This window comes from Balaenoptera borealis (genome assembly GCF_965194805.1).
Source record: "Balaenoptera borealis genome assembly, chromosome: 1".
NCBI classification, from domain to species: domain Eukaryota; kingdom Metazoa; phylum Chordata; class Mammalia; order Artiodactyla; family Balaenopteridae; genus Balaenoptera; species Balaenoptera borealis.
Genome location: NC_138860.1, coordinates 35,686,240 through 35,705,000, shown reverse-complemented (window position 1 = coordinate 35,705,000; position 18,761 = coordinate 35,686,240). Strand labels below are relative to the sequence as shown.

The 18,761-nt window shown below is 37.8% G+C and overlaps 1 pseudogene across 1 annotated transcript; it reads right to left on the bottom strand.

Annotated features, from left to right (window-relative positions):
- Nucleotides 1-4,462: 4,462 nt before the first annotated feature.
- On the bottom strand, nucleotides 4,463-18,182 carry LOC309628410 (annexin A2 pseudogene; annotated as a pseudogene). Its single transcript has one exon. The product of its transcript is annotated as an annexin A2 pseudogene (transcript).
- Nucleotides 18,183-18,761: the final 579 nt, after the last annotated feature.

Here is an 18,761-nt window from a genome sequence, read left to right as displayed (position 1 = left end):
TCTTGGGAGACTGACCTAAGAAAACACTGATACAATTTATATAAGAGAATGTTTTGCCTAAGTTCTCTTCTAGGAGTTTTATGGTGTCTTATCTTATGTTTAAGTCTTTAAGCCATTTTGTGTATGGTGTGAAGGTGTGTTCTCCCTTCATTAATTTACATTCAACTGTCCAACTTTCCCAGCACGACTTGCTGAAGATACTGTCTTTTCCTTATTGTATATTCTTGCCTATTTTGTCAAAGATTAATTAGCCATAGGTGTGTGGGTTTATTTCTAGGCTCTCTATCCTGTTCTATTGATCTGTATATCTGTTTTAGTGCCAATACCACACTGTTTTGATTACTGTAGCTTTGTAGTATTGTCTGAAGTCTGGGAGGGTTATGCTTTGTTCTTTTTCCTCAAGATTGCTGTAGCAATTCTGGGTCTCCTATGGTTCCATATAAATTTCAGGATTATTTTTTCTAGTTTTGTGAAAAATGTCATGGGTAATTTGATAGGGATCACATTAAATATGTATAATGCTTTGGTTAGTATGGCCATTTTAACAATATTAAGTTTTCCAATCCAAGAGCACAGAATATCTTTCCATTTCTTTGAATCATCTTTAGTTTCCTTTATTAATGTTTTACAGTTCTCACCATATAACTCTTTCACCTCCTTGGTCAGGTTTATTCCTAAGTATTTTTTTTAGTGCAATTTTAAAAGGTTTTTTTTTTTTTTTTTACATTCTCTTTCTGATATTTCACTGTTACTGTAAAGAAATGGGACTGATTTCTGTATGTTAATCTTGTATCCTGCTACCTTCCTGAATTCATTGATCAATTCTAGTAATTTTTGTGTGGAATCTTTAGGGTTTTCTATATATAGTATCATGTCACCTGCATATAATGACAATTTTACCTCTTTCCTTCCAATTTGGATACATCTTATTTCTTTTACTTGTCTGTTGGCTGTGGCTAGGACTTCCAATACTATGTTGAAAGGAAGTGGTGAGAGTGGGCATCACTGTCTTGTTCTAGATTTTAGCAGGAGGGCTTTCAGGTTTTTACTGTTGAGTATGATATTGGCTGTGGGTTTGTCATAAATAGCTTTTATTTTATTTTATTTTGATTTTTTATTGGAGTATAGTTGCTTTACAATGTTGCGTTAGTTTCTGCTGTGCAGCAAAGTGAATCAGATGTATGTATATGTATCTCCACTCTTTTTTAGATTTCCTTCCCATTCAGGTCACCACAGGGCATTGAGTAGAGTTCCTTGTACTATACAGTAGATTCTCATTAGTTACCTATTTTTCATAGATATATATGTCAATCCCCATCTGTCTATTCATTCCACCCCCTTTCCCTGCCTTGGTAACCATAAGTTGTTCTCTACATCTGTGACTCTACTTGTGCTTTGCAAATAAATTCATCTGTACCATTTTTCTAGATTCCACATATAAGCGATATTATACAATATCTATTTTTCCCTTTTGGCTTACTTCACTCTGTATGACAGTCTCTAGGTCCATCCATGTCTCTGCAAATGGCACTATTTTGTTCCTTTTTATGGCTGAGTAATATTGTATATATGTACCACATCTTCTTTATCCATTCCTCTGTCGATGGGCATTTATGTTGCTTTCATGTCTAGGCTATTGTAAATAGTTCTGCAATGAACATCGAGGTGCATGCATCCTTTCTAATTATGTTTCTTTCTGGATATATGCCTAGGAGTGGGATTGCTGGGTCATATGGTAGTTCTAGTTTTAGTTTTGTAAGGAACCTCCATACTGTTCTCCATAGTGGCTCTACCAATTTACATTTACACCAGCAGTGTAGGAAGGTTCCTTTTTCTCCACACCCTCTCTAGCATTTATTGTTTGTAGATTTATGATAATGGCCATTCTGACTGGTGTGAGGTGATACCTTTTGTAGTTTTGATTGGCATTTCTCAAATAATTAGTGATGTTAAGCATCTTTTCATGTGCCTGTTGGCCATCTGTATGTCTTCTTTGGTGAAATGTCTATTTAGGTTTTCCACCCATTTTTTATTGGGTTGTTCGTTTTTTTGACACTGAGCTGCATAAACTGTTTGTATGTATTGGAAATTAATCCCTTGTCAATTGCTTCATTTGCATATACTGTCTCCCATTCTGAGGGCTGTCTTTTCATTTTGTTTATGGTTTTCTTGGCTGTGCAAAAGCTTTTAAGTTTAATTAGATCCCATTTCTTTATTTTTGTTTTTATTTTCATTACTCTATTGGTGGATTGAAAAAGATCTTGCTGTGATTTACTTCAAAGAGTGTTCTGCCTATATTTTCCTCTAAGAGTTTTATAGTATCCAGCCTTACATTTAGGTCTTTAATCCATTTTGAGTTATTTTTGTGTATGGTGTTAGGAAGTGTTCTAATTTTATTCTTTTACATGCAGCAGTCCAGTTTTCCCAGCACCACTTATTGAAGAGGCTGTCTTTGCTCCATTGTATATTCTTGCCTCCTTTGTCATATACTAGGTGGCCATAGGTGCATGGGTTTATCTCTGAACTTTCTATCCTGTTCCATTGATCTATATTTCTATTTTTGTGCCAGTGGCATACTGTTTTGATTAGCATAGCTTTGTAGTGTAGTCTGAAGTGAGGGAGCCTGATTCCTCCAGCTTCATTCTTCTTTCTCAAGATTGCTTTCACTATTCGGGGTCTTTTGTGTTTCCATACAAAAGGTAAAATTTTTTGTTGTAATTCTGTGAAAAATGCCCTTGGCAATTTGATAGGGATTGCATTGAATCTGTAGATTGCTTTGGGCAGTATAGTTATTTTCACAATATTGATTCTTCCAGTCCAAGAACCTGGTATATCTCTCCATCTATTTATGTCATCTTTGATTTCTTTCATCAGTACCTTACAGTTTTCTGAGTACAGGTCTTTTGCCTCCTTAGATAGGTTTATTCCTAAGTATTTTATTCTTTTTGATGCAATGGTAAATGGGATTTTTTCCTTAATCTCTTTCTGATCTTTCGTTGTTAGTATATAGGAATGCAAGAGATTTCTGTGAATTAATTTTGTATCCTGAGACTTTACCAAATTCATTGATGAGCTCTAGCAGTTTTCTGGTAACATCTTTGTTTGTTTGTTTGTTGTTGTTTGTTTTTTTAACATCTTTATTGGAGTATAATTGCTTTACAATGGTGTGTTAGTTTCTGCTTTATAACAAAGTGAATCAGTTATACATATACCTATGTTCCCATATCTCTTCCCCCTTGCATCTCTCTCCCTCCCACCCTCCCTATCCCACCCCTCTAGGTGGTCACAAAGCACCGAACTGATCTCCCTGTGCTATGCGGCTGCTTCCCACTAGCTATCTAGATTTACGTTTGGAAGTGTACATATGTCCATGCCACTCTCTCACTTTATTACAGCTTACACTTCCCCATCCCCATATCCTCAAGTCCATTCTCTAGGTCTGTGTCTTTACTCCCGTCTTGCCCCTAGGTTCTTCATGACCATTTTTTTTTTCTTAGATTCCATATGTATGTGTTAGCATATGGTATTTGTTTTTCTCTTTCTGACTTACTTCACTCTGTATGACAGACTCTAGGTCCATCCACCTCACTACAAATAACTCAGTTTCGTTTCTTTTTATGGCTGAGTAATATTCCATTGTATATATGTGCCACATCTTCTTTATCCATTCATCTGTCAGTGGACACTTAGGTTGCTTCCACCTCCTGGCTATTGTAAATAGAGCTGCAATGAACATTTTGGTCCATGACTCTTTTTGAATTATGGTTTTCTCAGGATATATGCCCAGTAGTGGGATTGCTGGGTCATATGGTATTTCTATTTTTAGTTTTGTAAGGAACCTCCATACTGTTCTCCATAGTGGCTGTATCAATTTACATTCCCACCAACAGTGCAAGAGGGTTCCCTTTTCTCCACACCCTCTCCAGCATTTATTGTTTGTAGATTTTTTAATGATGGCCATTCTGACTGGTGTGAGATGATATCTCATTGTAGTTTTGATTTGCATTTCTCTACTGATTCATGATGTTGAGCATTCTTTCATGTGTTTGTTGGCAATCTGTATATCTTCTTTGGAGAAATGTCTATTTAGGTCTTCAGCCCATTTTTGGATTGGGTTGTTTGTTTTTTTGATATTGAGCTGCATGAGCTGCTTGTATATTTTGGAGATTAATCCTTTGTCGGTTGCTTCATTAGCAAATATTTTCTCCCATTTTGAGGGTTGTCTTTTCGTCTCGTTTATGGTTTCCTTTTCTGTGCAAAAGTTTTTAAGTTTCATTAGGTCCCATTTGTTTATTGTTGTTTTTATTTCCATTTCTCTAGGAGGTGGGTCAAAAAGGATCTTGCTGTGATTTATGTCATAGAGTGTTCTGCCTATGTTTTCCTCTAAGAGTTTGATAGTGTCTGGACTTACATTTAGGTCTTTAATCCATTTTGAGTTTATTTTTGTGTATGGTGCTACAGAGTGTTCTAATTTCATACTTTTACATGTACTTGTCCAGTTTTCCCAGCACCACTTATTGAAGAGGCTGTCTTTTCTCCATTGTATTTTCTTGCCTCCTTTATCAAAAATAAGGTGACCATATGTGCTTGGGTTTATCTCTGGGCTTTCTATCCTGTTCCATTGATCTATATTTCTATTTTTGTGCCAATACCATACTGTCTTGATTACTGTAGCTTTGTAGTATAGTCTGAAGTCAGGGAGCCTAGTTCCTCCTGCTCCGTTTTTCTTTCTCAAGATTGGTTTGGCTATTCAGGGTCTTTTGTGTTTCCATACAAATTGTGAAATTTTTTGTTCTAGTTCTGTGAAAAATGCCAGGGGTAGTTTGATCTGGTAACATCTTTAGAATTTTTATGTACAGTATCATGTCATCTGCAAACAGTGACAGTTTTATTTCTTCTTTTCCAATTTGGATGTCTTTTATTTCTTTTTCTTCACTGATAGCCATAGCTAGGACTTCCAGAACTGTGTTGAATAAAAGTGGCAAGAGTGGACATCCTTGTCTTGTTCCTGATCTTACAGGAAATGCTTTCAGTTTTTCACCATTGAGAATGATGTTGGCTGTGGATTTGTCATATATGGCCTTTATTATGTTGAGGTAGGTTCCCTTTATGCCCACTTTCTGGAGAGTTTTTATCATAAATTTGTGTTGAATTTTGTCAAACGCTTCTTCTGCATCTATTGAGATGATCATATGGATTTTATTCTTCAGTTTGTTAATATGGTGTATCACATTGATTGATTTGCATATATTGAGGAATCCTTGCATCTCTGGGATAAATCCCACTTGATCATGGTGTATGATCCTTTTAATGTGTTGTTGGATTTGGTTTGCTAGTATTTTGTTGAGGATTTTTCCGTCTATGTTCATCAGTGATATTGGCCTGTAATTTTCCTTTTTTGTAATATCTTTGTCTGGTTTTGGTATCAGGGTGATGGTGGCCTCCTAGAATGAGTTTGGGAGTGTTCCTCCCTCTGCAATTATTTGGAAGAGTTTGAGAAGGATAGGTGTTAGCTCTTCTCTGAATGTTTGATAAAATTTACCTGTGAAGCCATCTGGCCCTGGACTTTTGTTTGATGGAAGATTTTAAATCACAGTTTCAATTTCATTACTTGTTATTGGTCTATTCATACTTTCTGTTTCTTCCTAGTTCAGTCTTTGAAGGTTATAACCTAAGAATTTTTCCATTTCTTCTAGGTTGTTCTTTTTGTTGACGTATAGTTGCTTGTAGTAATCTCTTATGACCCTTTGTATTTCTGTGGTGTCCATTGTAACTTCTCCTTTTTCCTTTCTCCTTTTATTGATTTGAATCCTCTCCCTTTTTTTCTTGATGAGTCTGGCTAAAGTTTTATCAATTTCGTTTATCTTCTCAAAGAACCAGCTTTTAATTTCATTGATATTTGTTATTGTTTTCTTCATCTCTATTTCATTTGTTTCTGCTCTTCTTTATAATTTTTATTCTTCTGCTAACTTTGGGTTTTGTTTCTTCTTCTTTCTCTAGTTTCTTTAGGTGTAAGGATAGGTTGTTATTTGAGATTTTTCTTGTTTCTTGAGGTAGGATTGTATTGCTATAAACTTCCCTCTTAGAACTGCTTTTGCTGCATCCCCTAGGTTTTGGATTGTCATGTTATTTGTCATTTGTGTCTAGGTATTTTTTGATTTCCTCTTTGATTTCTTCAGTGATCCATTGATTATTTAATAACATGTTGTTTATCCTCCATGTGTTTGTGTTATAAATAGCTTTTATTATGTTGAGATATGTTCCCTCTACACCCACTTTGGTAAGAGTTTTTATCATGAATGGATGTTGAATTTTGTCAAATCCTTTTTCTGCATCTATTGATATGATCATGTGGTTTTTGTCTTTTCTTTTGTTGAAGTTGTTTATCACATTGATTGATTTGTGTATGTTGAACCATCCTTGTGAACTTGGGATGAATACCATTTGGTCATGGTGTATGATCTTTTTTATGTGTTGCTGGATTCAGCTTGCTAATATTTTATTGAGAATTTTTGTGTCTATATTCATCAAAGATATTGGCCTGTAATTTTCTCTTTTGGTGGTATCTTTGTCTGGTTTCGGTGTCAGCGTGATGGTTGAGTTTGAGTTTGAAAGAGTTTGAGAAAGATTGGTATAAGTTCTTCTTTTTGTGTTTGGTAGAATTCCCCTGTGAAGCCATCTGGTCCTGGACTTTTGTTTGTAAGGAGTTTTTAAATTACAGATTCTATTTCATTTCTAGTGGTTGGTCTGTTCAAATTATCTATTTCTTCCTGATTCAGTCTGGTGGGCTGTATGTTTCTAGAAAGTTGTCCATTTCTTCTAGGCTGTCGAATTTGTTGGCATATAATTATTCATAGTATTCTCTTATGGTGTTTTGCATTTCTGCAGTATCAGTTGATATTTCTCCATTTTCATTTCTCATTTGGTTTATTTGTGTTCTCTGTCTTTTCTTCTTGGTGAGCCTAGACAGAGGTTTGTCAATTTTTTCTACTCTTTCAAAGAACCAGCTCTTGGTTTTATTGATCTTTTCTATTTTTCCTTGAATCTCGATTTTATATATTTCCTCTCCTATCTTTATTATTTCCTTCCTTCTGCTGACTTTAAGTTTTGTTTAATTTTCTTTTTCTAATTCTTTTAGGTGGTAGGTTAGGTTGTTTATTTGAGATTTTTCTTGTTTTTTGAGGAAGGCCTGTATCTCTATGAACTTCCCTCTAATACCTGCTTTTGCGCATCCCATAGATTTTTTATGGTTGTGCTTTCATTGTCATTTGTCTCAAGGTGTTTTTGAATTTCCTTTTTGCTTTCCTCATTGACCCATTTTTTTTTAGTAGCATGTTATTTAGTCTCCAAGTAATCTTTTTTTTTTCTCATTTCTTTTTCTATGATTGATTTCTAGTTTCATGCCATTGTGGTCAGAAGAGATGCTTGAAATAATTTCTATACTCTTAAATTTGTTGAGTTTTGTTTTGTGCCCTAGTATGTGGTCAATCCTAGAGAATGTTCCATGTGCACTTGAAAAGAATGTGTATTCTGCTTTTTTTTTGGACGTAATGTCCTGAAAATATCAATTAAGTCTAACTGTTCTATTGTATCATTTAGGATCTCTGTTGCCTTACTGATTTTCTGTCTCGAAGATCTGTCCATTGATGTGAGTGGGGTGTTAAATCTCCTACTATTATTGTATTCCTGTCATTTTCTTCTTTTATGTCTGTTAGTATTTTTTTTATGTATTTGGGCACTCTTATATTAGGTGCGTATATGTTGATGACTGTAAAATCCTCTTTTTGTATTGATCCTTTTATCAATATATAGTGTCCTTCTTTATCTTTCTTTGTGGCCTTTGTTTTAAAGTCTATTTTGTCTAATATGTGTATTGTGAACCCTGCTTTCTTGTCATTTCCATTTGCATGAAATATCTTTTTTTATCCCCTCACTTTCAATCTATGTGTCTCCTTTGCCCTAAAATGGGTCTCTTATAGGCAGCATATTGTAGGCTCTTGTTTTTCTTTCCAGTCTACCACTCCATGTCTTTTGATTAGAGTACTTAGTCTGTTGACATTTAAGGTAATTATTGATAAACATGTATTTATTGCCATGTTAAACCTTGTTTTCCTGTTGATTCTATGTTTCTCCTTTGTTCCTTTCTTTTTCTTTTTGTGGTTTGATGATTTCCTTTTATTTTATGTTTGTGTTCTCTTCTTTTTGTTTTTTGTGAATCTATTTTATGTTTTTGATTTGTGATTACCCTTTTTTTCAAGTATGTTAACCCCTTCCTATATCTGCTTCCTTTAGGCTGATAGTTATATAGGCTCAAACAGGTTCTAAAAAAAAAAAAAAAAAGAGTCTACAATTTTTACTCTCCTCCCCCACACTTTATGATTTTGATGTCCTTTTTTACATCTTCATGTTTATCCTTTTGCTGTTCCTTGTGTTTATCATTGTTTTCACAGATGGATTTTTTTTTCCTTTTTTATCTGTATACTGGCTTATTTAAGTGATTTACTTTCCAATTGTGATTTCCTCTTTCCTATTTCTTCTTGCTTCTTTTCTATTTAGAGAAGACCTTTCACTATTTCTTTTAGGATAGGTTTAGTATTGCTGTCTTCTTTTAGTTTTTGCTTGTCTGAGAAATTCTTTATCTCTCCTTCTATTCTAAATGATAATCTTGCTGGGTAGAGTATTCTAGGTTGCAGATTATTCCCTTTCAAAACTTGTTAACTTTTGTCATTTTGAGTATGTGTCTTGGTGTAGGTCTCTTTGGGTTCATCTTGTTTGGGACCCTCTGTGCTTCTTGTATCTGGATATTGGTTTGATTCTTTAGGTTTGGGAAATTTTTAGCCATAATTTCTTCAAATACATTTTCAATCCCCTTTTCTCTTTCTTCTCCTTCTGGAATCCCTATTATGTGTAGATTGGCTTGTTATATTATCCCATAGGTCTCATATATGGCTTTCATATTTCTTCATTTGTCTTTTTGTCTGCTGTTCTGATTGGGTGATTTCCATTATTCTATCTTCCAGATCACTTCTTCATTCTTCTGCATTATTCATTCTGCTATTCATTGCCTTTAGTTCAGCTTTTGTCTCAGCAAATGAATTTTCTAATTTTTCTTGCCTCCTCCTTATATTTTCTCATTCCTTTTTACAGTACTCTGCATTTCTGTTGATAGCCTTTCTTAATTCCGTCAGTGTTTTCATTACCCCTTTTTGACTCGGTGTCTATTAGGCTGAAGAGGTCTGTTTCATTTTTGTTCCTTCAGGGAAATTCTCTTGGTATTTTAAGTGGGAGTGGTTTCTCTGCTTCTTCATTTTACTTCTGTTTCTCTTACTCTGTGAGTTTAGGAGAAACAGTTATCTACTGTAGTCTTGGAAGGCTAGATATATGTGGGAGCATCCCTGTGTAACTTGTGTGGGTTTAATATTTTTGGCATGAGAGCTGCTTTTAGTTTGGATGCCTTCCACCTCTTTCCTCAGCATGTCCTGGTTGTTATCCCCTTGATAGGGGGTGTGCAGATGCGGTGGCTCATGCATACTCCTGGGGGCTGCAACAGCAGGGGCAGCAATTGACTCTTGCTCATGGGTCTCTCAGAAGTGGCAGCAGTCTGAGCACACTCCCTGGGCCCATGACAGGGTGGGGACAGTGATTGGCACTCACTCCCGATTCTCTCAGAAGTGGCAGGGACCCACACCCACCTCCGAAGCCCATGATGGCAGTGGGGGCTCACGCCCACCCTCAGAGCTTGTGTAGGCCATCCTGTTACCTGAGAGCCTGAATGGGGAAAGAATTTCCTATGTGGTCCCACCCCTCTCCTTGTGCACCCCCCAACAATGGTGCCTTGCCACTTTGGCTGGCTCAGGCTTCTTCTGCATATACCCTCAGTTGCAGCCACTCCCTGCTCCAGACCCTTCAGGCTGTCTCCACGCAGCCAATCCCAGTTCTCTCCCCAAGTTGACCTCTGAAGCCCAAGCTTTAGCACCCAGCCCCCGACCACACCAGGGACAAGCGTCTCAGGCTGGGGAGTGCACAGTGGTGGTATCGACCATCTGTGCAGGTCTCTCTCTGTTTTGCCTTCCACAAACCGGTTGTCATGCTCTCCTCCAAGGCTCCAAAGTTCCCCCTCTATCTTGACTGGTCTCCCCGCCAGTGAGGGGAATTTCCAGGGTGTGGGAACATTTCTTCTTTCATGGCTCCCTCCCAGAGGCACAGGTCCTATTCCGATTCCTTTCTCTCTCTCTCTTTTTCTTTATTCTTTTGTCATACCTGGTTACATGGAGATTTTCTTGCCCTTTCAGAAGTCTGAGGTCTTCTGCCTGTGTTCAGTAGATATTCTATGAGAACTGTTCCACACAGAGATGTATTTTTGATGTATTTGTGAGAGGACGTGAGCTCCACGACCTACTCCTCCACCATATTGATCCCCCTTCTGTTTTATTTTCTAATATAAGCATTTAAGATTATAATTTTTCTCTAAAGTACCACTTTAATTATATTTCACAGGTTTGACATGTAGTGTTTTGTCTCTAAGCCTTTCTAAATATTTTAAATTTCAATTATAATTACTCTTTAATCCATGAGTTATTTAATGTTTTTAGATCTCTTTCTTTCATGGATGTTATTTCCACTAAGTTTAATAATTCTAGGAATAGACTTACTTTTTCTTTAGCACATTAAGAATATTGTTGTACTGTTCTCTAGCTTTCACTATTGATGAAAATAGGAGTCAGTGTAATTGTCATTTACTTGAAGGTTATATATCTTTTCTCTGACTGCTTTTAATATCTTTTCTTTTCTCTTAATTTTTAATTTTTAAAATAAAAATTTAGTTTATCATCTATTTATGACAAGGTACACAAAAGGCAAAGTGCTTCACATCATAGATTGCACTTCCCACCCCTTGGAATATTCATTTCTTTGGCTGAAAGAGAGACTAGACAGGAAAGGCAGGCAATGCTTAGGCAACTAAAATAAGGTTGGGGCCAAGGGGAGCAATACTAACATCATCCTCACAGGGAATGGGTACAAGGAGGCTGTTAGTAGCAAGCTGATTTTCTAGAACTGTTAGCTGGAAGCATAGGAGCACCACTTCTGGACATTCACACTGTCTCAGGCTTCAGTCATCCCCACCACACAGGTACAGAGCACTTTCTGGTAGTCACTCTTGGTGTCTTGCTGGATGTAGTAGTACAGCAATTTGGAGACCATGATTCTAATCAACACCTTATAATGAGTCCCCTTGCCTATCATGGAGTCGTATACAGCAAAACGCAGGGGCTTATTATGAATACACTGGGCCAGGTTCAGGAAAGCATTTTCATGGTCTCCTTTGACCTCTTTCTTGATGCTCTTTAACATGTTATAAGGTCCATAATTCTTGTACCTTTCAGATACTTTCTGGAGGTGACACACACTCCACTTGATCATGATGCTGATCCATTTGAGAACCTCAGTTCCTCTCCTCTTCTCTTTAGTACAATAGAGATCCAAGGCATCTTGGTCAGTCAATACAAAATCAATGACAGAGCCATCCTCTCCTCTTCTACCCTTTACAGGGGCAACCGTCTGCTTGCAGAAGTCACCAGATATGTCAGAAACAATGTCCTTCTCCAGATCAGTCTTATACACTTCCTTGTAGACTGTTAATTTCCTGTAGCTCCTAGTTGGTCCTTGAGCATATGGTCTCAATGAGGCAGTCCTTATCAGACCCCAGCCCCTACATGGAGGCTTTCAGTTCAGAAGCATAATACTGAGCATGTGTTTTCAGTGGGCCTCAAATCACCATCTTCAGGTGGCTGGACAAGGCTGACTTCAGTGTTGATGCAAGTTCCTTTTTGGTCCTTCTCTGGTAGGCGATATCCTGTCTCTGTTCATTGCTGCATTTGGTCAAGATGTTGATGATGATAACTTCATCTATACCTTTGGTCCTGATGGCTGTTTCAATGTTCAAAGCATTCTACTCAGCATCAGAGTTGTATGCTTTGACTGACCTGTATGTACTTGAGGGTGTAGTGTAATCACCCTTCAGGCTGGGCTTGTACAGAATTTCATAAGCAGTAGACATTTTGACAGAAGCTGGGCCAAGTACCATGAGCATTCCCATATGTGGACCTTTTTTTTTTAAATTTTAGACATTCTGAAAGTTTCACTATGATGTGTTATAGGTGTGGATTACTTTTTGTTTAAACTGTCTGTGATTACCTGGGCTTCCCAATTTTGTCAGTTATCTATTCTTTAATTCTGAGAAATTTTTAGCCATCAACCCTTCAAATACTGCCCCTTTTTTGTCTCATGTCTTTTAGAATTCCAATGCAATCTTTCTTGCCTACTTTTTATCTCTTTGTCTCTCTGAACTGCATTCTGGACAATTTCTTTAAATCTGTCTTCCAATACAGTAATTCTCACTTCAGCTTTATCTAAGCTGCTGTTAAACCTGTCCACTTCATTTTTTAAACTTTTTTTACATTGAGAAAATGTAGCACAATTCAAAAAAGTGCAAAAATATAAATGTATAGCTTAACAATTAATTATGAAACAAATACCAAATAATCACCCTATAAATGGAACATTATCAATAGTCCAGAAGTCCCTTGTGTCTCTGTTTCTGATCCCCAACCACCACTTCTTCTGCCAGAGAAAATCATCACTGTGACTTTAGTGTAATCATTTCTTTGCTTTTCTTTATAGTTTACCAGCTATATCAATTTTTGTTTGTTTTAATGTAATACTCTGTATTATGGGTCTTGCATCTTTTATTCAACATAATATTTTAAAATTAATGCATGTCTGTACCTGTGGTTCACTAACTTTCCCTGCTGGGAGGTAGTATAGTTCATGAGAATATTATAATTTTTTATTCTATTTTTGATGAATATTTGGATTAGTTCTTTCCCCTTTTAGTGGAGACTATTTTCAACAATGCTGCTATGAACATCATTGTATATGTATATTGAAACACATGTGCATAAATTTCTTAAGACTATGTACTAGGAGTGTAATTTTTGGGTCACAGGTTATGTATACCTTTAATTTTACTAGATAATTCCAAGCTATTTTTCAAAATATTTGTTCCACTGAAATTTTTATTTCAATTGTTTTACTTAATTCATTTTTAGAAATTTTATTTCATTCTTCAAATCTGCTTGATAATATATTCCCTTGCTCTTTATGCATATTTTAAATTTCTTCTTTCATTTTCCTTAAGTTTATACTTATTATATATGTTTTTTTCAGATGATTCCAAAATAGAAACTTTGCAGGCATGATTCTGCTATCTCAGGGTTTCTCAGCGTTAGCACTATTGACATCTTGAGCCAGATAAGTCTTTATTGTAAGAGGTTGTCCTGCATATTAGAGGATGTTTGACAGCATCCCTGACCTCTACACACTAGATGCCAAGAGCACACACATTCCCCTCCCAATTGCGACAACCAAAAATGTCTCCTGGAGGGCAATATTGCCCCAGCTTGTGAACAACTATATGCCCTCTACTTTTTCCCTTATGGGACCTCACTCATGGTGTCTTGTTTCCTTGTGTTTTGTGATTTTTTTTTTAGGTAAGCTCATGTTTCTTAAACCTATATCTGTGAGAATTCTCTGATGCCTAGATTGAAATGTTTTCCTTTGGGACTGTTTTCCATTTGCTACTGCCAGGCACCTGAGGATTCTGCCAGCTCAGGATCACACAAAAAATAAATATTTGGATTTAGGTTTTTTGAACCATCAAGATAGTGTGAATTTTGGGCAGCAAATCTGCACAAGGGCTAGCTGGTAGTTACTAATTCTCAAGAGAGATGTTTTTCTCCCTTCTATTCAGTGCCAGGTTTAAGGCAGGTGGGTAGAGCTCAGACTTATTTTTAATTCACCCTTATGATGACTTGTAGCCTTTGGGTTCCAGGTTTATGGGTTTATACTGGGAGTGTGGACTCCTGTTAGACTTTTTACCTTTAACAAGTCCTCCATGCCTTGCAAGATTTGTGAAAATTGAAACTCATTATAAATGCTGACATTAGTACAGGCTTATATTTCTGGTTTTTATGTGATGTTAAGGCTTCTGCATTTACCTGTAATTTTTTCCCAGTCTACTAATGCATTTAAAAATAGGTTTTAATTATTTTGTCCAGCATTTTTAGTTTTCCTTAGTGAGAGGATCAATCACTAAAGTACTATGCTGGATTTCACCAAGATGGTGGAGGAGTGGGAGGATGTGGAGTTCATCTCTCTCCACAAATGCATCAAGAATACATCTGCAGATGGAACAATTCTCACAGAACACTGGCTGAACACTAGCAGAAGACCTTGGACACTGGAAAGGACAAGAAAGATCCCTGCATAACTGGGTAGGACAAAAGAAAGAAGGGAAAAAGAAGAGGAGATGAAACGGGATGGGATCTGTACCCCTGGGGGGGAACTGAAGCAGAGAAGAGGTTCCCTCATTCAGGGAAGCCTCCTCACCAATGGGGAAATCAGTTGGGACAGAAGGGGAATATCTGTGGCTGTCAGAGGAGGGTGAAATGGCTGGTCTGTGGCAGACAGGACAGAGTGAGACCTACACAGACAGTCCGTGACAGACTTGCATGCCCCAGACTGGGACATGTGTCCACTGGTGCACACTGGGGCTGAGAGCTTGAACGTGAGGACTAGAGAGAAAACCCAAGGGTGGAAATGCTGTTGGTTGTGAGGAGACAGCCTGAGGGGACAAGAGGGAGGAAATCTACAACTGGAAATGCTTGTGGAAGAAACCCAGACTGCCATAGAAGCAAGGTGCCACTGTTGAGTGACGTGCAGGGGCTGGAGCCACCATTGCAGCCTCTCTCTCCCCACATGCCAGTCCCCTGCCCCACCAGGCACTAGGAAAAGCCCCCACTAGGGCTGGCCTTCTTGCACTTGCTGCCAGGTGCTAGGAAAAGCCCCCACCAGGGCTGACCTTCTTGTGCTGGCTGCCAGGCGATAAGAAAGTCTTCCACTAGGGCCGGATCTCTCGCGCCCATGGCCGCCAGCTTTCCTACATACCTGCTGCCACCGGGGCCCCTATGACTCAGGCAGTCATGAAACCTCCATGCCCTGTCCTCACCGGGGCAGACCAGAGTGTTCCAGGGCAGCTTTGGGAGCAGACTCCTGTGGATGACCCACATGCAGAGGTGGAGCTGAAAACACAGCTGAGCCCCAGGGGCAGGGCAACTAAGGAAGAGGAATGAAAATCTTTCTGTGTCACTGCACAAACTGCAGTTTAAAACCCCACAGTCAGCTTGGTAAACCCTGCATCTATGGAATATCTGAATGGACAATGAGTGTTCCCACAACTGAAACCGGTCTAGCTCTAGCAGCTGTGGATTTTGGGGATTAGTACCCGTGGAAGTTGGGCCACGTCAGAGTCTGAGATGCACCCATAGTGCCCACAGAGGGACTAGAGACCTACCTAGAGGTTTTTGAGGGCCTCCTGGGGAGGTGGAGGTTGGCAGTGACTCACAGTTGGGGCAATGACAGCTGCAACACCAGAAAAATGTAATTTTTACTATTTTTTTAATGCTTTGTTCTGTTCTGCTGTTGCTTTTTAAATTATTATTTGTTTTTATTTAGTTTTTTTATTTTTTTATTTTTTTATATTTCTATTTCTATGTTACCTATTTGTTGTTCTGTATTTTTTTCCTTGTTTTTTTCTTTCCTTTGTTCTATTTTGTTTTTATCTTTTTTTTCCTTTCTTCTATGTGTTATCTTTTTTAATCCTTTTTTTAATATCATTTTTGTGTGTTTGTTTTGTTTTCTTTCCTGTTTCCTTCAGTTTGCATTCTGCTTTTCTTTTGTTTTTTATGTTTTGTTTTTAATTGTTTGATTTCATTTTGGGGTCCTTTTGCTTCTCTGGTTGTTCTCTTGTTTTTTGTTTTCTCTGTTTTTGTTTATATTTCTTTTTTGTATGTGTGTTTTTTTTTGTTTTTGTTCAGTTTTGCTTTTACCATTTATCTGGGGTTTTGTTTGTTTGCTTGTTTGTTTTAAATTATTGTTGCTGCTGTTTGCTTGTTTTTGCTTTGCTATTTGTCTTGGGTTTTGTTTGTCTGTTTGTTTTCATCCTGCCCTTTTTTTCTTCTTTCTTCTTTTCTTTTTTTTCCCTTTTTAGCCAAGATGTGTGGCTTGCAGGGCTTTGGTTCCCAGGACAGGAGTGGGGCCTGAGCCTTGGGTGGGAGTGCCAAGTCCAGGAAATTGGAATGCCAGAGAATTCCCAACCCCAGGGAATCCCAGAGGTCTCTTTCTCAACTCCAAGACCCAGCTCCACCCAACCGCCTGCAGGCACCAGGGCTAAATGCTTACACCAAACAACAAGCAAGACAGGAACACAAACCCACCCATCAGCAGACAGGCTGCCTAAAGGCATACTAAGCCCACAGACACCCCAAAACATACCACCTGATGCGGCCCTGCCCATCAGAGGGACAAGATCTAACTCCACCCACCAGGAGACAGGCACCAGTCCCTCCTACCAGGAAGCTTACACAAGCAACTGGACCAACCGCACCCACTGGGGTCAGACACCAGAAGCAAGAGTAACTATGACCCGAGCCTCATCCACCAGAGGGCAGACAGCAGAGCAAGAACTACAATCCTGCAGCCTGTGGAAAAAAACCACATTAACAGAAAGACAGACAAGATGAAAAGGCAGAGAGCTATGTACCAAATGATGGAACAAGATAAAACCCCAGAAAAACAACTCAATGAAGTGGAGATACGCAACCTTCCAGAAAAAGAATTCAGAATAATGATAGTGAAGATGATCCAGGCCCTCAGAATAAGAATGGAGGCAAAGATCGAGAAGATGCAAGAAATGTTTAACAAAGACCTAGAAGATTTAAAGAACAAACAAACAGAGATGAACAATACAATAACTGAAATGAAAACTACATTAGAAGGAATCAATAGCAGAATAACTGAGGCAGAAGAAAGAATAAGTGACCTGGAAGACAGAATGGTGGAATTCACTGCTGCAGAACAGAATAAAGAAAAAAGAATGAAAAGAAATGAAGACAACCTAAGAGACCTCTGGCACAACATTAAACGCAACAACATTCGCATTATAGGGGTCCCAGAAGGAGAAGAGAGAGAGAAAGGACCAGAGAAAATATTTGAAGAGATTATAGTCGAAACTTCCCTAACATAGGAAAGGAAATACCCACCCAAGTCCAGGAAGCACAGCGAGTCCCATACAGGATAAACCAAAGGAGAAACACTCCAAGACACATAGTAATCAAATTGGCAAAAATTAAAGACAAGAAAAATTATTGAAAGCAGCAAGGGAAAAACGACAAATAACATACAAGGGAACTCCCATAAGGTCAACAGCTGATTTCTCAGCAGAAACTCTACAAGCCAGAAGGGAGTGGCATGATATATTTAAAGTGATGAAAGGGAAGAACCTACAACCAAGATTACTCTACCCAGCAAGGATCTCATTCAGATTCGATGGAGAAATCAAAAGCTTTACAGACAAGCAAAAGCTAAGAGAATTCAGCACCACCAAACCAGCTCTACAACAAATGCTAAAGGAACTTCTCTAAGTGGTAAACACAAGAGAAGAAAAGGACCTACAAAAACAAACCCAAAACAATTAAGAAAATGGTCATAGGAACATACATATCGATAATTAACTTAAATGTGAATGGATTAAAGGCTCCAACCAAAAGACACAGGCTCGCTGAATGGATACAAAAACAAGACCCATATATATGCTGTCTACAAGAGACCCACTTCAGACCTAGGGACACATACAGACTGAAAGTGAGGGGATGGAAAAAGATATTCCATGCAAATGGAAATCAAAAGAAAGCAGGAGTAGCTATACTCATATCAGATAAAATAGACTTTAAAATAAAGAATGTTCAAGAGACAAGGAAGGACACTACATAATGATCAAGGGATCAATCCAAGAAAAAGATATAGCAATTATAAATATATATGCACCCAACACAGGAGCACCTCAATACATAAGGCAACTGCTAACAGCTATAAAAGAGGAAATCGACAGTAACACAATTATACTGGGGGACTTTAACACCTCACTTACACCAATGGACAGATCATCCAAAATGAAAATAAATTACGAAACAGAAGCTTTAAATGAAACAATAGACCAGATAGACTTAATTGATATTTATAGGAGATTCCATCCAAAAACAGCACATTACACTTTCTTCTCACATGTGCATGGAACACTCTCTAGGATAGATCACATCCTGGGTCGCAAATCAAGCCTCAGTAAAGTTAAGAAAATTGAAATCATATCAAGCATCTTTTCTGACCACAATGTTATGAGATTAGAAATCAAGTACAGGGGAAAAAACATAAAAAACACAAACACATGGAGGCTAAACAATACGTTACTAAATAACCAAGAGATCACTGAAGAAATCAAAGAGGAAATCAAAAAATACCTAGAGACAAATGACAATGAAAACACGATGATCCAAAACCTACGGGATGCAGCAAAAGCAGTTCTAAGAGGAAAGTTTGTAGCTATACAAGCCTACCTCAAGAAACAAGAAAAATCTCAAATAAACAATCTAACCTTACACCTAAAGGAACTAGAGAAAGAAGAACAAACAAAACCCAAAGTTAGCAGAAGGAAAGAAATCATAAAGATCAGAGCAGAAATAAATGAAATAGAAACAAAGAAAACAATAGCAAAGATCAATAAAACTAAAAGCTGGTTCTTTGAGAAGATAAACAAAATTGATAAGCCATTAGCCAAACTCATCAAGAAAAAGAGGGAGAGGACTCAA